A 6,284-nucleotide genomic window follows, 5' to 3' on the forward strand; every position below is an offset into this window, starting at 1 on the left:
CGGAGGGTGTTTTGTTAAATGCTCCCATCGTTCGCAAGGGCTGGGACTTGATAAAAGGAGACAGTTTTCTGAAAAGATTTGATTGAAATGGCGTGTGCCAGGGCTGATGGGAGCCAGCGAGGGACAAAGCGCCGTGAATCCATGGACACTCGAGCAATTATGCCTCCACGCTGAAGGTGGATTAGCGCACTGGAAAGAAGCATATGTTTGGCCCGGGGCGACACTTCCCCCCGGCTGAGCTTAGAGAATGGAAGCGCGGAGAGCGGCTGGACTCGGAATATCAACTATCTGCGAAGCCCCCCTCCCCAGCCCAGCCCTGCCAGTCTCCCCATCCCCGCCCCAAAGTCGGAGTGCATTTTTACAAAGAGAGGAAGGGGGAGGAGGGGAGGAAGGCAAGCTGGGAGGTGGGAGCGAGGAGGAGGGAGGAAAGGAAGCCCAGAGGTGCAAATGGGCCTGGGATTGGCCAGGAGCGCCACCCAAGGCTTTCTTCTCGGGTCATCATAATGGGGTATCTGTGCTTGGGTCACGTAAATGCTCTCCCTATAAAATTTCACACTGCTAAGGTAGTTCAGTCCTGGATGTTTCCTCTGACGAGTATTGGAAGGTCAACCAAACTGTTGCAATAAAACAAGGTGTTAATGACTTTTCAAAGACTCAAGTGGCTAACGGTCAATGTTGCGGTGGGCAGGCGGAGCTGGGGCAGCTGCGCGGGTTCCCTGCCGCGCCCTGGGTCTAGGCTAAGGGAAGCCCTTGCTTCAGGAGCGGTGTCCCGCAGTTAGGCGTCTAGTAAAATGGGTGAGGAGTGCAAACCTCCGGAAGGCCTGGTAGGAGAGAAAGTGTGCGGGTGATCACAGTAAAGCCCCGTGCCGCTCTATCTGCTTAGACACCCGGGCCAAGGATGCAAAAATTTCGTGCAGCCTTCGGAGGCTTGGAGCCAGAAAGTTTCCCCGATCTTTCTTCCTCCAGTCATTAATTAAAGCGCTGTTCCCGTGAAAAAGGCCCTTAAAACTCTGACCTGCAGCCTCCCGGCTCTCGCTCAATGGCCCTGTGAGCACGCGAAGGGAGGCCGGAGACGCAGGCAACTCCCAAACCTTTCTCAGGAATTACTGCGGCTTAATTGGGTCAAACCCTGACGCGAGCGCCAGTGACCGCCTCCCAGGCCTCCCACATCTCGCACACCTTCCCCTGCAGCCCTCCAGGTCCCTGCACCCCGACCCCACCTCCGTCCGACCCCAAGCTCAAACCTCAGGCCCCCCATTCCACCTTCACCCGAGCCCGCCTCCCACCTCCAATGTCAGGCCATCAGAATCAAGTTGCGAATTGCTTCTACTCCAAAGCAGTACGTGGGAGATTTTTTTTTTTTTTTGGAATTTAGCTAGGCCTGCGCCTGGGAGGCCGGAAGGGGTCTGGGTGGGCCGAACCAGACGCAGCGAGGGGCGCGGACCGCGTTGCCTCCTCTTGGGCGGGGGTCCTGGCTCCCGGAGCTGAGATCAGGCGCTGGGACCGATTCCATGCTGTGGACAAAGGCTCAGACCAGACTTGGGGACTCCAAAAAAGACAGGGGAGGGGGGGATCCTGAAATAGGATTTGGTAGCTGACAAAGCAAACGGAAATTTGATCCTAGCATGAACTCAGTGCCTCAGGGGGAAAAAAATCTTTTAAGCTATACTAGCTAAATTTAGTTTGACCAAATGCTTCAAATATAAATATAAATCTATACATACATATGTGCCTATTTCCCTAGGACAGGCTGCATTTTAAATGGGTGATGAGAGGGAACAACACAAGAGAGAGCTTGGAGAGATGTATGCCCAGACGAAACGGACCATGTGCCCTGATTTTTCACTTGTAAAAGTCGAGAGTTGTGATGGACAACCGAACAGCGCGCCAGGATCGCACAGAGAGAGGCTAGACCATGAGACTCCACCTTCATTTTGAGGGCTTGTGTTTAGGGTTGTTACTGGATATAATATTTATTTCCATAGTAAAATCACATGTAGCAAAAGCATAGTACGAAATTGGGCCACTTAAAAAAAATGCCCGCCTTGCCGTTGAAAACGTTCCTACTTCCAAATGGATGTTAGTATGGAAAGTCAAACTAATCATAGGAAGTTTGCTCTTAGATGTCAGATTCATTCTTGTGTTTAAAGAATATGCAGAGAGGAAAGGAAGGGAAAAGAGAAGGAAGAGAGGGAGAGAGGGGAACGGCAGGAAGGGACAGAGGGAGAGAAGGGAAGGAAGCACAGAGAAATTCCCCCTGTAAGTATTCTCAGGTGGCGACTACAGAAAGGTCATCTCCCTGAGCTTCCTTTTCCTTGAACAGATTTCTTCAGCAATATGGTGTTGCTTTTTTGTTAAGAAAGAAATCTCTCTGTGAAATCAAAATTAGTGCTGCACTTTTTCAGGCATGCAAGATGAAAAATAGTTTTACACATGAATAATACTTAAAGTGTAGTTATGAGGCCCCAGGTTCAGCCTAAAATCGCTTGCATTCCCTCCTTTCTTCTTTTCAATCATGGTTCTAAGGAACAGACTATTATTTTTCAAACACAGAAACTTCCCGTAAACATGCATTACAGTTTTCCATCCCAACATTCTTCTCTCTTCCCATTCTCATGGCTGCCCTGCTGCACTTCGAGGGAACACCAGTTACTGTTTCGGGTGGAGACCTAACTTATGTTCATGATTTGATTGAGAAAGGTTTTCTTCTATGTCCATGTAGATAAACATGAGTTTGGGCTTTTATAGAAAGAAACCCATGTCTTGTCCAGTCATATAACTTCTCTCTGTTTATAAATACTCCACCTCACACTAATTTGTCTCTGCCTTCAGAAAAACAGTTGAGTAAACGCTGATCATTAATGGGGTATTTCATTCTAACTGGTGGTTAACTTACAAATAATGTTTTTAAAGACAAGCTTCTAAAGAGTCACCCATAATGAGTCAAACTTTTTCAGTTTCTCTTTCATGATATATCAAAAGTATCATTAAGAGTAGTAACAATAGCCTTGGCTGGTGTAGCTCAGTGGACTGAGCACGGGCCTGCGAACCATACGATCGCAGTTCGATTCCTAGTCAGGGTAGATGCCTGGGTTGCAGGCCAGTTCCTAGTGGGGGACTCACGAGAGACGAGAGACGAGAGACAACCATACATCATTCTCTCCTTCTCTCCTTCCCTTCCCCTCTAAAGATAAATAAATAAAATCTTTTTTAAAAAGAGTAGTAACTAAAAAAAAAAAAAAGCTGAGATGGCATACCTGTGCAGCAACCAAGTTTAACATAAAAAAGAATTGTTCATTGACATTCACAAGGAACAATATCCCTAAGCATTCTAGGTCCCTAAGCTTTCTAGGGGGTGATGCAGACGTGTGAGAACTGCTATCACCTGCCGTCTTCTGTGGTTTCATTCCTCTGAGGTGGGTGATGTTTGGAGTTACCTTGGGTTTGTCTGTGGTATCTGTGGGTTCGCTCCTCCTTTTCCTCCTCCTCCTCCTTGCATTTTAGGTTTTGTTTGTTTGTTTTTACCTCATAATACTAAGTGGTAGGGAAATATGGATGTGTTTCTTCAAATGCCCGACTTGGATAATCAAGCCAATTAAAGGACAAATGTTAGTACTCTTGCCTCAGGACGGCTGCCATCTCTGCACCTGTAACTCTGAGAATGAAAATGCTAGTTATTTATGTTGTACTTTCTGCCTCTTAGATCTTTAGTGAGTTGACCTGATTTTTATAGCCCCTTTACCCAACCGATGAGGATTCTTCCCCTCCCTTCATTGCCCCTCCCCCACATTCCACCCCAACCCCATAACTGGGAGGCTTAGGGGGAGATCTGTAACTGGGATGAAGCAGCTGTTGGCTTCATGCCGTCCTCTAACTTGATTATTCTTTGGACACGTTAGGCAAGCATTAGTGATTGATAATGACGCTAATTAACCCTTTTCCTTTCCAAACAGTAAACTGCTGCCAGCAGGATGCTACAAACAATAAATATAAAACACTGCATACATCAATATCTGTTTAAAGCACAACTTCATTTAGGCACATTTAACCGTATTGCTTTCAGTTAACAATTCACTATTTATTCAAGCACTTCTCCAAAAGCTGGAGGGGGGAGGCAGAGAAAGAGAGAGGGTTACGAAAAGGGGCCTGTAGCTTTAAGACCACAAAAAGCTGTCATACCTGTCAGCTGCAGCAAAGTTAAGCTCTAATGGAAACCATGCGTAATTTTTTTTTTAATTTCAGGTCAATACTTTTTAAAAAACTTAATTAATCCAGCTCTGCTCTTAACCCATTTAAGCTTAATGCAGGGCTGATGACCACATGATTTTTTTCTTTGTGGAGGAAAACAGTTCTCCTACCTGACATGGAATTATTATAAATTTACGTTTGGTCGAGAAAGGAATGGGAGACAATGTTTCATAAAGAGCGGTGAAATTTAGATTTTAAGAAGGATTTGGGGAGAACCAGGGCAAATTTGATCTGATTCTACAGCCTAACATAACCTGAGTTGTAAAGAAACGTACATTAAATTTGGAATTTTGATAAATGAATATTCCTAGCAAGTGAATAAAATGTATTCAATTAACTAAAACCCTGTGCACTTCTGAACTGAAGTGGAATCGACTGTAATTGATTTATTTGAAACCAGAGGTTAAGGACTGAATTAGCTAAGTACAACTGGGTATTTCAAGCCACTGACTTCTCAAATGTCAAATCCCTTCTATTTTAAATATTATTTCAGCTGCGGGGCATTGCAGTCCTGATGGTAGTTCTATCAAGAACTCAAATTATATTAATATTCGATTTTGGGGAGGAACGGGTTGGGTCATGATTTTCAAAGGGTGTAGGAGAATAGAAGGGGTAATAAAGAAGCATTGTGTTTCCATAAAAACTGGGCGTGGTAATTAGCATAGCCTAGCAAGCATTCTTACAATTCAACCATGTATCTTAATTTGACTCGAAGATAATCAATTCTGTTAGTATATAATAAGCATGTTACCTGTCCAATAGTCACCATGTGTTTTAGAAAACACACATTGATTACAACAGAAAAAGGCAAAATCCATATAGTCTTTGGTTAGTTCCATAAAAATTATTTTTAATAATAACCCCCCTAATCATCCCACCTCTTAAAAGAGACATAACTTCTTTTAAATTTTTTGCTAAAGAAAAACAAGTGGCAATATCATAGTCCTCAAAATGTCCAACTACAGAATAATTTTGTGCCTTTGGAAACCATTGTTTATAATGACCTTGTAATGTTCTAACCCACTATTTCCTTTCTGTCTTTCTCAGGATGCAAGGATTATATTGGGTTCAGGTTTTCCAACATAACAAGCATCTGTAAATCCAGATATGAATGAATGGTATTTAATAAGATTGTTTTCGTTTTAAAATGAGTATTTATGTGTCGTTGGAGAAAGAGCAGCAATGTATGGCTGTTTATGAATGCTATTGTGCCTGAGGTTAGGATCCCCCCACACAATCTGAGATGCAGCCAAGAAAAACAGCCCTGATAGACAATGCTTCACTTCACCTGCTACGATGCCGTGTGCATTTCATTTCTGTCAAGAGTATGTACAGTTAGGGTTCATTCGCCTCATTATTTTGTTACATCTATGTTACAGTTAAACAGTCTCTCTAGGAAATAATAAATAACGGCTTTAAAAAACAATTGCCGCCTTGCGTTCTGAGGATACACTCTCCATTTGAATTTAAAAAAAAAAACCAACCCACCACCATTGTTATGAATTCTCTGGCTTTGGAAAATAGAATTTAGACTCCACCAACTCTCGTTCATTTGCCGGGATTGATTTTACACTGCCTTCCGTAAGGAGATTAGAAAGCAGAAGGCTGCAAAATGGACACTGCCTAATGCTTTGCTTCCTTAGTCCTTCGGAATGTCAGACTGGATGAACAATGCTAAATCTCCTCCAGTAGGTAGGTTAGACCTATACCTAGATACTTTTTCTATGACTTTTCCTATAAGCCTTCCAGTTAACCACCTCCATTTTCTTCTGAAAAAATCACTAGAAATCCTTCTCACTTCCAAAACAGACTTTTCAAATCAGTTTAAAAAGCTCTGAATTCACCATTTTCATGTACAGGAAGTCCTTCGTTTGGAAGAGCTAAGCATATAGTCCTGTTATTGTGGAAGACAGATAGGAGAGGTCTGCAAAGGCCCTTCCCCAGCCTCGCCACAGTACCTCAACCTCAGGACATTTTCTACTCCTGAAAGGTTCCAGGAGTCTTGTGGTGATAGAAAGGGGTGGGTCGGAATTTAG

Source organism: Sturnira hondurensis, unplaced genomic scaffold (assembly GCF_014824575.4).
Source record: "Sturnira hondurensis isolate 20B ecotype Veracruz unplaced genomic scaffold, ASM1482457v3 Scaffold0004271, whole genome shotgun sequence".
Lineage (NCBI taxonomy): Eukaryota > Metazoa > Chordata > Mammalia > Chiroptera > Phyllostomidae > Sturnira > Sturnira hondurensis.